An 18,372-nucleotide genomic window follows, 5' to 3' on the forward strand; every position below is an offset into this window, starting at 1 on the left:
TCTCCTTTACCAAACAGCTTCAGCAGCTTCCCCCATAGCTGCCCAGAAACTGGAGAAGCCAGAATCAGATGTTGCTGCTGGTAAAGCTAGTTAATAAGAAAGCACTTTTATATTCAGAGGTAGCATAGAGTCAAAGCTATATAGTGAGACCAGTGAATATTTTTCCTTTTTATATTGCAGCTTTATTTTGCTAGTGCCCAAATCTCCATGCCCCTTTCCAGTATCTGCATATCAAGACTTCCTGCTTTCAAGCCATTTTCCTCATCTTCTTCCAACCAGAACCTTGAGGGTCTCCCCTCATTTTATTTGGCCAAGGTTCATGCCACTTTCCTGTCATCACCTCACCATACCATCACAGCCTTCCTTTTTTAGCACTCCTTAACAGTTAATCTTCCCCTATTGATAGGAAACTCCTTGGTGGAAAAAGACTATTTTGCTTATTTGTATCCCCAGAGCTTAGCACAGCCTGGAACACAATAAATGGTTGATAAATTAGCATATATATATGCATAAATTTAAAAATTTGACAAAATATTTAATAAGAATATTTCCTATTTTGAGTAGACTTTAAATTTTTTAATACTATTTTATTTTTCTAAGTACATGTAAAGATAGCTTTCAACATTCATTTTTAAAATATTTTGAGTTCCAATTTTTTTTCTCTCTCTCCTTACCTTTTTCCCTCCCAAGAGAGCAAGCAATCTGGCATAAGTTATATATGTATAATCATTTCAAGCATATTTTCATATTAGCTATGTTGTGAAAGAAAAATCAGAACAAAAGGGAAAAAAAGCAGATAAACAAAAAAGCATGAAAATAGTATGCTTCAATCTATAGTTCTCTCTTTAGATGCAGATGGTATTTTCTATCCCGTCTACCAAATTGTCTTGGATCACTGTATTACTGAGATCTAAGTTTGCCATAGTTGATTATCACAAAATGTTGCTGTTACAGTGTACAATGATCTCCTCGTTCTGTTCACTTCACTCAGCATTAGTTCATGTAAGTCTTTCCAGGTTTTTCTGAAATCAGCCTGCTCATCATTTCTTATGAAACAGTAATATTCGATTACATTCATATACCATAACTTATGCAGCTGTTGCCCAATTGATGGGCATCCTTTCAATCTCTAATTCCTTGCCATCACAAAAAGAGCTATTACCAAATTTTTGCACATGTGGATCATTTCCCTTCTTTTATAAATCTCTACTTTACTGAAGTTCATTCACCTATGTTACACAAATAAATCATTAATGTTTTAATTAATTGGCATATGTTAAACAATATAACTGCAAAATTTTAGACTAGTGATATTTCACTTATATGTACACCCCAAGGGATAATACAAAGCATATTTTTTAACACAGAACTCTATGAGATCATTAGTGGAGATGCTATTATCTGTATTTCATAGATGAGGAAACTGAGGTTCAAAATGAAATGATCTGCTCAAGGTTATGTAATAGTTAATTAAGTATTAAGCTGCAATTTGAACCTGAGTCCCTGACTTCAAATTCAGGAATTATTCTACTATAGATATTGGCTCCCCAAGATATAAAAAACTATACTAGTTTAATCTCTGAAGGGGTTGGTAGAATTATAGTTTCTGACCTGTGTTAATATCCTTGATTTTGAGGAGTTTCTTATGAAAATAGCTCCTCTTTAAATTGACTCTAATTTATAAGAAATCAAGCCATTCTCCAATTGATAAATGGTCACAGGATATGAACAGACAATTTTCAGATGGTGAAATTGAAACTATTTCCACTCATATGAAAGAGTGTTTCAAATCACTATTGATCAGAGAAATGCAAATTAAGACAACTCTGAGATACCACTACACACCTGTCAGATTGGCTAAGATGACAGGAAAAAATAATGATGAATGTTGGAGGGGATGCGGGAAAACTGGGACACCAATGCATTGTTGGTGGAGTTGCGAATGAATCCAAATCATTCTGGAGAGAATCTGGAATTAGGCCCCAAAAATTATCAAATTGTGCATACCCTTTGATCCAGCAGTGTTACTACTGGGCTTATATCCCAAAGAGATATAAAGAAGGGAAAGGGCTCTGTATGTGCCAAAATGTTTGTGGCAGCCCTGTTTGTGGGGGCTAGAAACTGGAAAATGAATGGATGCCCATCAATTGGAGAATGGCTGAGTAAATTTTGGTATATGAATGTTATGGAATATTATTGTTCTGTAAGGAATGACCAGCAGGATGCATATAGAGAGGACTGGCGAGACTTACATGAACCGATGCTAAGTGAAATGAGCAGAACCAGGAGATCATGATATACCTCAACAACAATACTGTATGAAAATGTATTCTGAAGGAAGTGGATTTTTTTGACAAAGAGAAGATCTAAGTTGGTTTCAATTGATGATGGACAGAAGCGGCTACACCCAAAGAAGGAATACTGGGAAATGAATGTAAACTGCTTGCATTTTTGTTTTTCTTCCTGGGTTAGTTTTACCTTCTGAATCCAATTCTCCCTGTGCAACAAGAGAACTGTTCGGTTCTGCACACATATATTGTATCTAGGATATACTGTGACATATTTAACATGTAAAGGACTGCTTGCCATCTGGGGGAGGGGGAAGGGAGGGAGGGGAAAAGTCAGAATAGAAGTGAGTGCAAGGGATAATGTTGTAAAAAATTACCCTGGCATGGGTTCTGTCAATAAAAAGTTATTTAAAAAAAAAAAAGGAAAAAAAAAAGAAAATAGCTCCTCTTTGCTGAAGATTTGCTTTATAGTTAACCATATGTAAATGAAATCTTCAAACCCAGTCCAGTCCATGAGTCTTCCATGACTTCTTCCCCTCTATGGTTTGATGGGTATAGGCTCCTTGTCCTCTAATTGGTGACTTCTTCCCCAGAACCTTTGTCTAAGGAAGCAACCATGACATCCATGTTCACTTCAAATCTGACTGAACCTATGACTCTGATGGGACTTCTTCATCTAGCTTTCTACTTCCTTTTTATGTATTGTCTTCCCCCTTTAGACTGGAAGCTCTTTGAGGGCAGGAATTTTTTTTTTGCTAACATTTATATTCCCATCACTTAATTCATACTAAATGCCTAATAAATACTTTACCTATCCTACCTGTCCACCTATTTATTAATCTATCTGGAAAAATAATGTAAATGTTTAACAATTGGCTCTCAAAAAATGTGCATGACACGTAAGAATTATGTGAATTATTAACATTTTCTTCATCTTCTTAAGTGTAATATTTAAATGTAATAATTAAGTGTAGATACTTAATAAAAAAAATAAAATCTAGACCTACTCTGTAATATTTGCTCTCTTCTGAGATATACACACTTACCTTGAACATTTTTAAACCTGCTCCCCAGGCTTAGCTGGTTCTGGCAGATGTTTCTCTCTCTCTCTCTCTCTCTCTCTCTCTCTCTCTCTCTCTCTCTCTCTCTCTCTCTCTCTCTCTCTCTCTTCTCTCTCTTCTCTTTCTTTCTCTTTCTCTCTCTCTCTTCTCTCTCTTTCTCTTTCTCTCTCTCTCTTATCTATCTATCTATCTATCTATCTATCTATCTATCTATGTGAGTTTTTGTCTCCCTGTCTCTCTGTTTCTCTCTGTCTCTCTCTTTTCATCAGGACTTTTCTTTCTAAGTCAACCAGGATTTCACTAGTTTTGAGAATTCCTGATGAGGAAACACCTTCCGAGAGTTCTCTCTGTCTGAGAGAATTGTCTAATGTAGTGAGAAGTGATTTGTCAAGAGTTACAATAGTCAAGATTTTTCAGAGGTGAGGTTGAATTACCATCTTCTTTATTCTGAGGGCAGTATTCTATCTTCTCTACCACGTTGCCAGTAAACAACATCATAGTTTGATTCTGATAAATTTCTAGAAGGCCTCCACAGAAGCTCCCTTTCTTCTGTAATTTTGTCCTGTGGCCCATGGTTTGAGATTTTCTCCTTATTAGTGAAAATGAAGCCCCCATGGATCTGGGCAGAGCTGGGAGAGATGAGAGAGCTCAAATTTTTCCTATTCCCCTTTTCTGACCTCTTAGAGAACTCTCAAACTTTGTTTCTTCTTCATGAAGTGGAGTCAATTCCAGTGCTTCTAGCTTCCAGAGTCAAGAATTAGATGAAAAAGACCAACCGCACTAAAAGATGTTGAAGGAAAATACTCAAGGAGAACATGAGAAGAGCCAACAGACTCTATCATGTCCCTATCCCCAGCATGCTACACTAGAAATTTGAGAAAGTTTTCCTTTCTTGGTTGACTGAATTATCTCATTCCCAATGGGAGAGCTCTTTCATTCTTTATTGTCTGGTATATATTCTTTGTATACCTTCTTTGATTTCTGTTTTGTTATCTAATTAAATGAGTTTCTTTGCTGTTCTCTACGAATATTCATTTTGGAACTGATATTTGGTGATAAAAGGGTCAATCCTTGAATATAAAAGGGTCTCTCTCTAAGCTCCCCAAAATGGCAAAGTGACCAAAATTTAAATGGAACCCACTAATAATCTTTGCGTGAACAGATAAAGTTCTAGCTCTTTCCAAGGAAAATAAAGTGATTTCAAGTCCTATCTTCCTGCTTTAATTTCTGGTGAGAATAGAAGTTTCTTTTAGAGAAATGTGAAGGGAAAAGAGGCTAGAAATGTCTATTCTGACACACAACAGGAAATGAATGAGTTCCTCTATGCATGGAGAACTCTCCACAATTTTGCTACACTAAATTTTCTGATTTTTAATTTTTAATGAGACCTTCATTTTGGGACAATGCATGAGCATGAGAGAATATTGTCAATGTTTTCACCACCTCCAAAATGCCCACTGGATATCAGAGCCAATATTAGCATGGGACAAATGGTCATCTGTCTCAAGACACTAACTTCAAGGAGCAACCATTCTTCCTCCCTAAAGAAATTATCATCTCTTTGTTTTATTACCAAGATCATCCCTAGAAGTGGAATTCTATTGCCTCTGTCAGTCTCTCTGGGGAACAGACTGCCCCCTTAGAGGTAGTCACACCTCAGATCCCTCCTTTCATCTACCAGTCTCTGTACAACTTTGTGATTCCATCCTTGCTCACTGATCTGATGTAGTTGCCTAGTTGCAGTTTCTTCTAGTTAAAGTTCTACTGGATGTGAACCTTTGCATTTTCAAAATAGAAAAGGAGTTGTTTTTTTTTTTTTTTTTGGTAGACTATCAAAGATGTTTTATTATTCTTTGCAAAATTAGTGTCCTTGCAAAAATTCCCCAGGAGCCTCAAGAACATTCCTAGTTTTGTTCAGCCATGTTTTTAAATTCATAAATTTGCATGAAATGTATGGGGAGAACAGAACTGGAAACTAAAACAAAGATTGAATTAGCATTCTGAAATTGACTTTCTTTTATTATTTTCAGTCTTAGATAGAGTACTGGGCCTGGAGTCAGGGAGACCTAAGTTGAAATACTATTTCAGACACTTACTAACTGTATGACTCTGGACATGTTGTGTTATCTCCATCTGCCTCAGTTTTTTTTTTTTTCAGTTATAAAATGGTGATAATAAGAGAAACTATTTCCTAAGATTGTTGTGAGAAAATTGTCTCATTTTCATCTGCACGATACAGAAGAATTAGCCTGAAAGCCAGAAATCCCTGGCCTGACCCACATGTCACAAGTTCTGTGGTATGTGACTCAAGCAGAATAGACATCTCTAGACTCTTTTTCCCTCACATCTGATACATATTGGCTGTGTGATTCTGAGCAAGTGACTTAACTCTTAGTGATCTAGGCAACTATGAGGCTATAATTTGCAAGGAATTTCCTCACCTGGGAGTTCCTTATACAAAGGAAATCATAGATTCATTCCATATTTCAACCCCTTCATGCAAAGTAATGCTTCAAATGGTTCCTGAAATACCACATGGATATGGGCCAGTACAGGGGGAATGGGGTACGAAGTCATATGAGAATCAAGGCATCTCCTATGAAAATTGTATTTAAAGGAAGGAAAAAGCATCTCAAATAAATGACCACTTTCCCTCTCTAAGCCATGCACTGCACACAGCCTTATGAGCATATGGAACCTTGGCTAAGGCCAAGTAAGAAAAAAAAAAAAAAAAAGGAATGGGGATTTCAGATAAGAAAGGGCCAGAAAGTAAAGGAATTTGGAAAGAACTCCGCAGATGGAAAATAATGAATACCGAACATGAAGGAAACCAGTAGGGTCAAAAGTGGAGATGGTGAGCAGACATAGGGTGGAAAGGCCTCTCCCAGACATCTAAATGAAAAACCTGTGGTCAGCATCAGCTGTCAACTGGCAAGAGAAAAGGAAGACCTGTTCATCTACATCCTCTGCTGCTCTAATTGTGTGCTTTTTTTCCCCTACTGAGTCGCCCAGCTGGGAATTGTGTGATATGATTACTTTGTGGTGAAAGAATTTTCAGTCTCTGCCTTTAGGGAAGGCCGAAATGACCTCTTGATTTTCCTTTGATGTGTTTCTAAGACAGTATTTGAACCTTAAAATGCAGGCAAACTAGCTATTAGTTCAAAAAATGATCTTTCTTTCCCCTGACTCCTCTCTTTTTAATTATGTCTTCTGTGAACAAGGAACTTAGTTTTACTCTGAACTTTCTTTTTCTCACATATTTCCTACTGCAATTATTAATGATTAATTGTTAGAAATAATACTAATATAATTATATTATTATCATATTGTATCTATTATGACAATAATAAATCTGCGTTTATGTAGTCCTTACAGTTTGCAAGGAATTGTATTTTTCACTGGCCTCCTATCAGTCATCCTTCTAAGATTTGAGATATTCATAGAGAAAGTTAAGACAAAAAAGAAAAAAATGATCAGACTTATATGTCCAAAATTAGCTAGCTTCATCCCCAGACTATCTCCAAGCACTTCTGGCTTGATATAATCCATCATAACTAATGGTTCACTGACAAAAGCTACAAGAACACAGGATTGTTGTATCATAATGAGTCATCATCACTAGATTTTTGCCATATGTAATCATATTTTCTCAAAATAAGTTGCTGAACTAATTCTCTGATTTGAAAACTATAGACCAGATTTAATTTTCCAAAGGAAACCCACTGGACATTCAGCAGGGAGAATAAGGCAGAGAATTCTACTCCTTCAGCTGATGTTTCATTGTTGTGTCACATACTTCCAGGTTTTAATAATAATTGATTTTTATGTAATACTTTAAGATTTACAAAGCACTTTAAACACCAAAAATCTATGAAGTGGGTGGTATAAATATTATAATTATAATTATTATTATTTTTTTTTACAAATGAGGAAACTAAGGTTTAGGAAGGCAGAGAGATAAAAAGACTTACTTGTTTTGACAGTGAGTATAAAACAGGATAGAACCAAAATCTTCTGACTCCAAATCCAATGTGGTTTCCATTTTATGATGCTGCCTCTCCTAAGAGAATAATGACAATCCCTACAAATGAATCACAATTCATTTCTGTGTTGCTCTATGAATTAAGCTATGTGGGCTAAAGAGTTTCTGGATTCAAAAAAAAATTCTAGAAAAAAAAACAGAAAGAGAAAGGGTGTCCAAAATGAAATTTATTATATTTCCCTCCAAAGCCAATTCATTCTTTTTTTTTTTTTAATTTTATTTTATTTAATAATAACTTTGTATTGACAGAATCCATGCCAGGATAATTTTTACACGACATTATCCCTTGCAATCACTTATGTTTCGTTTTTTCCCCTCCCTTCCTCCCTCCTCCCCCCCCCCCAAGATGGCAAGCAGTCCTATATATGTTAAATATGTTGCAGTATATCCTAGATACAATACATATTTGCAGAACCGAACAGTTCTCCCGCTGCACAGGGAGAATTGGATTCAGAAGGTAAAAATAACTCGGGAAGAAAATCAAAAATGCAAATAGTTCACATTCATTTCCCAGTATTCCTTCTTTGGGTGTAGCTGTTTCTGTCCATCATTTCTCCAATGAAACTCAGTTAAGTCTCTTTGTCAGGGAAATCCACTTCCATCAGAATACATCCTCATACAATATCGTTGTCGAAGTGTATAATGATCTCCTGATTCTGCTCATCTCACTTAGCATCAGTCCATGTAAGTCTCTCCAAGCCTCTCTGTATTCATCCTGCTGGTCATTCCTTACAGAGCAATAATATTCCATAACATTCATATACCACAATTTACCCAGCCATTCTCCAATTGATGGGTATCCATTCATTTTCCAGTTTCTAGCCACTGCAAACAGGGCTGCTACAAACATTTTGGCACATACAGGTCCCCTTCCCTTTTTTAGTATCTCTTTGGGGTATAAGCCCAATAGAAACACTGCTGGATCAAAGGGTATGCACAGTTTGATAACTTTTTGGGCATAATTCCAGATTGCTCTCCAGAATGGCTGGATTCGTTCACAACTCCACCAACAATGCATCAGTGTCCCCGTTTTCCCGCATCCTCTCCAACATTCATCATTATTTTTTCCTGTCATCTTAGCCAATCTGACAGGTGTGTAGTGATATCTCAGAGTTGTCTTAATTTGCATTTCTCTGATCAATAGTGATTTGGAACACTCTTTCATGTGAGTGGTAATAGTTTCAATTTCTTCATCTGAAAATTGTCTGTTCATATCCCTTGACCATTTATCAATTGGAGAATGGCAAAGCCAATTCATTCTTGAAATTTCCTGTTAACCATTGATTGCTCCATTATTGAATTCTGTTGTTCAATCATGTTGTAACTTTTCATGACTTCTTTTGGAGTTTTCTTGGCAAAATACTTAAGAGATTTGCCACTTTCCTTCCCTCCCCTACCCCTTAGAAAGGGCATCAGGAAGCGTGATCAAATCAATTGTGCCTTGTTCCTGGACAAGAGTCAATCTCTTCTCTTGTGGCTCCACTCACCATCTCAGTTACTTTTCTGACCAGAGTGCCCTTCCTTAAGCACCACTAACTTTGGTTTGCTGTCTTTTCCACTAAAATATAAAAGTTCTGATGGCTTTATCCACCAATCTCCAGGATACTCTGCTTACTCCCTCAATGAGTTCAGAGCTTGGCTCACGATCTTTCTTTCTTTCTTCCTCAGTTCTTTAACACATATCCTTGTTCTTTTAGGGTTCTTCAAAATATACATGATGTTCTTCAAACACTAACTTAGTGTTCTTCAACTTACTCATTTCTCATGTCTTATTCTTCCATCCTCCACTCTACCACAAAGATGGTAATATTCTTGATCTTGCCATCAAATGCACTACTTCCATGTTCACAAATTCTGAAATTCCCTTATCTATCATAATACATTTTTAATCCAAATTTTTTCTTGCCTTGCAATCCAAAAACCTTGTTCTTTATCTTTATCTTCCTCTAACCTCAAACCCTTAATTCTTTCCCTATCACTAGCTACACTTCCCTATCTTGATCCTTTGGTGAACTACTTCAACTCTACACTCTCCTCTTCAGTTGCTTTCAAATCAGTGAACTGAGATCTCATCATATGCAGTGAATTTAATTATCATCCCATAATGATTTTCAAATACCCTTATCCAAACTTAATCTCCCCATTGGCCTCTAGTCTCATAATTTCAACTAATTATTGAACATCTTGAACTGGATGCCCTGTAGACAACTTAACTCATTATGTTCAAAACTGAACATATTCCATTTTTTCCTAAACCTCCACCTATTCTGGACTTCCCTATTATTGTTGAAGGAATAAAACCTTCCAGTCACCCAACTTCTCAAGCTGGTTGCCATCCTCAATCTCTCCACATAGCCCCCTATGTAGCCAATCTGTTGCCAAAGTCTGTCTATTTTACCCTTGTAACATCTCTCAAATACTCCCCATTCTCTCCTCGGACACTACCTCATTACCTCAATGGCAATATCCTGATGCTTGGTACCCTTGCCAGAAGCATTTCTCATTCTAGTCCATCCTCCACACTCAGCTGTCAAAGTGATTTTCCTAATGCTCAGGTCTGATCCCTTACTCAATAAATTCCAGTAATTTCCTATTGCTTCCAGGATCAAATATAAACTCCTCATTTGACATTCAAAATTCTTTATAACTTTGCCAAATCCTTCATTTCAGTCCATACAACTTTCCTATCTTTTTAAACCTCACCACATACTTTGGGACTATTGACAGTAGCTTCCTTGTTCCTTGAACAACAAATTCCCGCTCCTAACTCTGGGCCCAGTCACTGACCTGTTCCCCCATCCCTATATTCTCTCTTTTCTTTCTTCACCTCTACCTCCTAGCTTCTTTGGTTTCTTTCAAGTTTTAGCTAAAATCCCATTATTTTCTACAGAAAATCTTTCCTGATCCCACTTAATTGTAGTGCCTTCTTTTTGTCGAATATTTCCGATTAATCCTGCATATAGCTTATTTTCACATAGCAAACAACTATGTTATTCTTTCAAAACAGGGACTCTTCCAACTTTCTTTGTATTTCTAGAACTTAGTACAATTTGTTGTTGGTTAGTCAGTTAAGCACTTAGCACATAATTGTTGTTTAGTCAGTAAGTCACATCCTACTCTTCATAACCCCATTTGGGATTTTCTTGACAAAAATACTGGAGTGGTTTGCTCTTTCTTTCTCCACTTCATTTTGCAGAAAAAAATTAAACAACTTGCTCAGAGTCACTAGTAAATGTCTTAATATAGACTTGAACTCACGTTGACTGTTGACTATCTCTTCCATCCCATCCCACTCCCACAAATAGGGGGAAAAAAAGATGGGGAAAGCCCTTGCAATAGGAATGAATAGTCAAGCAAATGATATATCTTCATCTTAAACAATGGATGGATGAGGTTCCAGCCAGGGATATAGTTGGAAATGAAAGAAGGGAGCAATTATACTTTCTCTTTGTTAATTTGCAATTATATAGTATTTTACAAAGTTCTTCCTTCACAACAACTTTATGAGCTAAGAAATGCAGTTTTAAAACAACTAAGGCTCAGAGAATATAAGTGGTTTACCCATACTCCCATAGCAAGGAATTATTAAAGCCTAGATACACCCCCAGGTATGTTGACTTGAAATCTAGGGTACTTGCCCCTTTACAACATTTTTTTCTTTCTTTCCCTATGTTACTCACATCACCATCTCGATCTATGCATCAAAATAAATATCTGTGTTTTTCAAATCTCTTGAGTTCCTCCTAGAATATTGAGTCTAGCATTCATAACAACATAATCTGTATTTTATATCTGAGAGGAGTGTTTCTTTATTTCTGGGGTTCATAGAATGAGAAGTTTTGTACTCCTTGGCTGGACATTTATGTCTGTTTCCAGGCTTGCCAAAAGGGCCCATACTGAGTCACACTATTTGATTTTATATTCCTATTCACAGACCACTGGGATTGTAAAACTCCCCGCTGTTGAGTCCATTTCTTGTAAATGACTCCACATATTTAAGAACACATATTTCAGCTTACCTACCCCCACCCCACCAGAATTGTCCTCATGCTGAAGAGGCAGCAAGCATTTACATACTTTCTTTCTTCTGAATCAGTTGGAAAATGGGCAGCAATAAATAACAAAGAAATAACTAAAATGAAAAGGGCACTCTCTGATGGGTCAACTCAACTCAGCTTTGGCACCTGGAATTCACTGAAGGCAACTTAAATTTTAAAATACTCGAGAACTTCACCTCTCTCATGCTTTGGAAGTCAAATGGGAAATCAAACTTGAAAAATCAGCACACTGCACTGGTTCTTTTTCAGGTTTGCACAGCCCCTCAGGGTGCAAATTGTGAAATTCCAGCATCATTTTTTCTCCCCAGCTGTCACTGTTTTCCAGGCTGACTTAAAGATAATCTATTGTAAAATGTTATATATCAGCTATTATTAGTATCATTATTATGGCTGACAATAATAATAATATTTATTTTACCCTGTGTACACTCTCTCTCTTTTTTCTTCAGCTTTATGTGTGTATATGTGTAGATACACACACATTATATGCACATAATATATATATGTGTGTGTTGAAATTACTCTGTGTGGAATTAAAACTGTTCCCCTCTCCCACTTTCAACCCTGGTCATGGCTGGAATGCCATCTATTGACTGTTTGGAATAAAGGGACAGAGGTAGAAAAAGGAATATAAAAAGAAAGGGGCTTTTCCAACCAGTTCTTTCCAACCAGATACTTGCACAGTGTTTAGACAAACAGGGTTAAGTGCTTAATAAATTTAAAATAACAAAATACCCATTTCCTGAGACATAACTAAAGCTGGGTAACAAGCTTTGCCCCCAAATTTAGAGGGTGTTGACAACACTTCCACTCCTTCAGCTGGTAAAAACAGCTGAGCTTAGCACCTAGTTAGCCAGAATGATTAGCTATAATAGGAAGCTAAGATGCCTTCCTCCCTCCTTAATTCCTCTCCCCCAGCTCTCTCTGCAGGAGGGGAAACAGGCTGCCAACCTCCCTGTCTCTGGAATAAGCATTCAACCATCGTCTCTCACAGTCACAAATTTCTGCTAAGAAACCTCATGGTAATGAGTATAAGTCTTGATTGGACACATCTGGACTCTAAGACAATTGCTTTGCTTTGGGTCCTACCTTGTCCAAATGCAACTTTATATAAAGTAATGCACAACTTATCTGGCTTGTGCTGGGGCAAAGAGTAGGTGGTCTGTTATTAGTGGGGGCCTTTGGTAAGTGCTAATCCCTTGGAGATGCTTCTCAGTTCCCAGCTGGCGCCCCTTTTCCCCACTGTCTTCTGCCTCTTACTGTCACTGCCAAAATTCTTTTTTTTTTCCCGTCTTCAGCTCCTTTCTAGACATGCCCACCCACCTACCATCTCTCTGTAGCAGGGGATACAAACTTCAATCCTCTCTTCCATCCAGTTGTTTTTGGAGTAAGCATAAATTCTTAGGTATCTTAAGGGTTGATAATAACAACCATAGAGAAAGCATTGGAGTTTCAAATAGCAAATAATCAACCAACAAGTATTTATTGTATACCTACTATATGCTAGGAACTAGGGATACAAATATAAAATAAAAGGGGAAAGTTACAGCAATAATAAATCATTATGACACGTAGAATTAAGCTGTATAAGTCTTCACTGAAAATATAAATGGACCCAATGCTTAATCCTTCTTAACTTCTCTGCTAATTTATCAGTTTTATTCTTCTTTATCATTCTTCAAGTGCTTATCTTAGTCACTTAGCCCCAATTATATTCAGCTTGGACAATAAATCATCGTATCATAGATTTAGAATTGAAAGGGACCCATGAGTTCAATGTCCTCATTCTACAAATAATGAAATGCAAATCCAGGGGGACCAGTAGACCTCTCAAGATTACACAGAGGTTAAACACAAAAGTGGGATTTGAACCCAGGTCCTTTGCCTGGGCATTTTTAAGTAGAAATTCTCAGGCTACTAGTCTAGGGTAAAATAAGGGTTGATAAGATTGTTAGTCTTCTCAGCTCTTCGCCCTCCTGCTGCCTGGTCTTACGCGGAGGTAGGGGGCATCTACCTTAGGAAGCCACTCCCTGATTTGACTTTTTCCATTTTTCTCTAGCATTATAGCTACCTCCTTTATTCAACTTGGAGATGATATATCTTGTTCTTAATATATTTCACTCTATTCATATCAATTTGAAGGAAATACTGGATATGGATTCAAAGTCCACTTCTGACACTTACTGCTGACCTTTAAAACCTCTCCTCATCTTGATTTCCTCACCTGTAAAATGAAAAGATTTCACTAAATGGCCTCTGTTGTTCCTTTCAGCTTTTAAATCCATTATCCTTTAAGTTAATTGGCTGGTTAAGTCTATTTCTATCTTCACAGTAAAAGTCAATTCCTTTAACTAATGTTTCAGACTTAAATTTTCCCTCTAGAGAAAATGTGGCCTTGTAGATAAACCATTGTCCTCTGGAGCCTCTATTCCATGACTATTTTCTCCACAGACCACCAGCAGATTTCCTATTATTCTTGTTCCAGAAAAAAGCCCAGTCCCTTAAGATTTCCCACCAAGTTCCTAGTTTTGGCTTAGAAATGTTTATACTTTTCTTGTCTCAAGTTACTAGTTTCAAATACTCCCTGAGGTCTCCTTCAAAGTTTCATCGTTCCAAAGTCTTCTGCCCCGTGTCACATATACTTCTTGCTCCAGTGTGTTGACTTTTCTGGGATCTTGTTTTTATAGGTTAACTATATTAAAACCAGGCAATAGCACATTCACGCATACACACATACACATACCTCCCCCAAATTAAAACATTTAAATAACAATTGAGACAATTTCCACCAACAATATCATGTGGCTATCAATGGGAGGTGAAGAGGGTTATGAATTGTGAAGGACAATGAGTTTATAGAAATGTATTTGATTTGGAGGGAGGTTGAAGACTTTAGACAAGTAAATATATACATCAGGGGAAAGTGAGGGCAAGAGTATTTAACCCACATAAACTGGTACTCTTGCCCATCTGAAACATGAACTAAAGAAGATCAACAACCACAATTATATCTTACCATCTCCATTAATCCAAAACCAAGACTTCTGGATGGGAAGAAGTTTGGCAGTGCCAGTAGGCTGTTTTTTCCAAGGAGGACCGCAAGTTTCAGTAAAGATTCTTTCATACATTCATGGTCATATAATATGTTTTTCTAGGTAAGAGAGAATTCATACTCAGATGAAAAGTTTTTTAAAGCATTGACATGCAATTATAAATATTAATCATTATAATTCACCTAAGCACAACTGAAGCTTTCTTTGAGGATGCAGAAGATACATCAGATATCCAAAGTGCCTTTGTTTTGTAATTTTTGAATGCTGATAGTACTTTGCACACAGAATATGGATTAATAAATAATCACTATCTTACATTTGTTGCATTATCATTGTGCCATAGGTGTGAAGTGATCTTTTTTAAAGATTGTATGTATTCATTTATTTTTAGATTATGTCTCCCTATTTTGCCTAGGTTGGAAGTTAAGTGGCCACTCATGAGCCCAATCCCATTGCTGATTGGCATAGAAGTTTTGACCCCAATCTTGGGAATTTACCATATTGGTTACAGACTGCAATCCAGTTGGCTTTAGCTAACTACCTAAAAGATAAACTTCTCAAATTCAGTTTTTTTTTTTTTACCAACCTCAACTTCTACAGTAACAGACATTGCAGGGGGCAAGCCACCACACTCAGCTAGAAAGTAATAATTTAATCAGTTACTTGGCAGGATGTCAGATAAATCCATTTTTTTTTAATTTGTGAAAATATTAGACAATGGACTGAAACAGAATCTTTGACAGGGACATATAGTTCTTTTGCTCAACAATCCCATTCTTTCACTCCCTCAAAAAATTTCACTTGTCTTGGATACACAAATCTCGGCATCCAATAAATACTCTTTGTTCCTGTAATGCCATTTCTAGGTTTATACTCCAAAAAGATCAAAGAAAGATACGAATGATAGAATATCATTGTGTTTGAAATTATGAAGTGGATTACTTAATGAAGTAAATGGGGAAATATGAGGATACCTTAAAAACTAGTGCAAAGTGCCCTTTTTGTAGTGGCAAAAAACTGGAAATTGAATGGATGCCCATCAATTGGAGAATGGTTGAATAAATTGTGGTATATGAATGTTATGAAATATTATTGTTCTGTAAGAAATAACCAGCAGGATGAATACAGAGAGGACTGGCGAGACTTACATGAACTGATGCTGAGTGAAATGAGCAGGACCAGGAGATCATTATACACTTCAACAACAATACTGTATGAGGATCAATTCTGATGGACGTGGCTTTCTTCACTATTGAGATGATTCAAACCAGTTCCAATTGTTTGGTGATGAAGAGAGCCATCTACATCCAGAGAAAGAACCATGGGAACAAAGTGTGGAACACAACATAGCATTCTCACTCTTTCTGTTGTTGTTTGCTTGCATTTTGTTTTCTTTCCCAGTTTTTTTTTCTTCCTTCTTGATCCAATTTTTCCTGTGCAGCAAGATAACTGTATAACTATGTATACATTAAAAAAAAAAAAAAAACTGATACAAAGTGAACAGAACCAGAAGAACAGCTTATGCAAATGACAACAATATCATAAAGACAAAAAAATTCTTTGAAAGACTTGGAAACTCTGCTCAACACAATGATTAGCATCACTCCAAAAGTTCCATGATGAAACATGCTACTCACCTCCCAACAGAAGATGATAAACCCATTGGTATAGATTTAAAGCTTTTTGATAGGGCCACTGTGGGAATTTGTTTTGCTTGATTATATATGTTTAAAATAGAGGCTTTGTGTTTCTTGCTTTCCCATGGGGGGAGGAGGGAAAGAAGCATAGTGACAGAAGACAGACTTAATTTTTTGTAAATTTAAAAAACAAACTATACCTCAGATCTTCCCATAGGACCTCTTCGATATCTACCACTTAGGCCCAGCTACCAAACTGTATATTCTATAACATGCCTAGTTCTGTAGTGAAAAAGAACAATGAGATATTTCAAAGTTTTAAAAGGTATTAGGATATATGGTTTATTTAGAATGCTAAAGAGGAAAAAAAGGACTGAACATATGGACTTGAAAACATTCTTTGAATGTGACAACACTGAGCATAATCCACAGAAATCCCGGACAGGGAGAAAGGTAAATGTTGGATACTATATGTACAAAAATCTTTGCTCTATTTTTGTAATAAACTTTATAGATATCCAGTTCAATTCAATCTATTTTTCTATTTGTGCAATGTTGAGCTCATGCTATATAGTTTTTTGATATTTGTTCTTCCTTTCCCTTTCCTTCCCTCCCTACATCTGTTTCCAAGTGATTAAAACTAATTCTGATTATTCTGACTTTATCATCATACTTGGAAGCATTGCAGACTATGAAAGCTGAGATACCCTAGCAGGGATCTCTGTTTTCCTAGATGTTTTTTAGATGCTCAATGAAAAGAAATTTTAGATATTGACTTTTCAAGCCCAATGAATTTGCAGTTAGGGTTTCATTATTATCAATAACAAAACAAAAAGCACACTAGCAAAACACTAACAAAGAAGAGCATTACTACTTAGAGAAAATGTCTCCACCTTGTGTTTTGTTATATTTCTTGCCTGATAAATTTGCAACTGGCATCTGAATAAAGTAAGAAGACAGGTATTTTAACGACAGATGATTTTCATGATCCCTTAAGTTCTGGCCCCTTTTAAATAGTTCCCCCTAGTGGTCTATAACAAAAGCTCTTGAAATGACTAGAGTCCATGGAATTAGATGTTGAATATTTAGAATTTTAGCAAAAATAAGCTCTTTGAGATCAAGTCTATTTGAGAGATTTCTAAGCCAAGTTTATTGTTATATAAGGCTCTAGTGTTATGTATTGGTTAATATTTTGTAGACATAGAGCAGAGGGGAGATCTTAGATTTTCTTCAACATCTAATGTGGATCAGCTAGATGGCACAGTGAATAGAATCAAAAAGCTTATCTTCCTGGATTCAAATCTGGTCTCAGACACTTATTAGCTGTGGCTACACAAGTTACTTAATTCCATTTGCCTCAGTTTCTGCATCTGTAAAATGAATGGAAATGGTAAAATGAAGGAAATGGTAAACCACTCTAATATCTTTGCCAAGAAAATCCCAAATGGAGTCATGGAATGTTGAATGCAACTGAAACAACTCAACTATACATTTTCCTTTCTGAAGACATGAAACTTTGCCTAACTCAGACTGAAATCTTTGGAAGTTATACTTTTAAAAGCATTAGGATAAAATGAAGGTGATCAATAATGAACTAAATGTTTTAAGTTCCGGTTATGGATCCAGAATCCAAGTGCCCCTAGAAACAAAATGGCAAACTGGGAAGCACCTCAGGCTGTAAGGGAAGAAAAAACATTGTCATTTTTGTGACTTTCCCTTTCCCTGGTACCTTGCCATTTGAAAGAAAGGTCACCACCCTATGAAGAGAAGGGGGAGTGATTTGCTTAGAAAGGGAAAAACATGGCTCTAAAGTGAGCTGCTAGAGAAACGGCCTACATGAAGAGAGACAATACAAATTATTAGAACACGTCCAGAGAGGTCTTCTGGCTTAGTGGGTGATTGACAGTTCAACCTACCTAGCTCTCTCTTAATATCTCCTACTTACAGGTGTACCCTATCATTGAAATTAAATTTAGCACTATGGGTATGAAAAAATGCTACAGATGTCAAGTTTTTATATATCTGAAAATCTACATATATATATATATATATATATATATCTGAAAATATATATATATATAAATACATTGATTTTTATTTTCAGATTTGGACAACGTAATTTGTGGGAAAAGACAGAAATAAAGAACTCTGAGCTTGCATCTCCCTCCCCAGCCAAACTGATTAGATGAAAAACATTGCTGCTGGGAGCTTATTGTAGGAAGGGCATCACTGC

At 36.4% G+C, this 18,372-nt stretch overlaps 1 long non-coding RNA gene across 1 annotated transcript in view; it reads right to left on the minus strand.

Moving 5' to 3' along the window:
* LOC127543975 (uncharacterized) overlaps window positions 1-18,372 on the minus strand; it is a 56,500-nt gene that overhangs the window by 34,120 nt on the left and 4,008 nt on the right. Inside the window, exons 2-6 of the long non-coding RNA XR_007949352.1 lie at window positions 16,340-16,404; window positions 15,651-15,935; window positions 15,000-15,043; window positions 14,466-14,600; window positions 7,321-7,409 (exon numbers count right to left, since the gene is read on the minus strand). This is a non-coding gene — a long non-coding RNA (uncharacterized LOC127543975). The remainder of the gene's footprint in view (window positions 1-7,320; window positions 7,410-14,465; window positions 14,601-14,999; window positions 15,044-15,650; window positions 15,936-16,339; window positions 16,405-18,372) is intronic.

Source organism: Antechinus flavipes, chromosome 1 (genome assembly GCF_016432865.1).
Source record: "Antechinus flavipes isolate AdamAnt ecotype Samford, QLD, Australia chromosome 1, AdamAnt_v2, whole genome shotgun sequence".
Classification (NCBI taxonomy): Eukaryota; Metazoa; Chordata; class Mammalia; order Dasyuromorphia; family Dasyuridae; genus Antechinus; species Antechinus flavipes.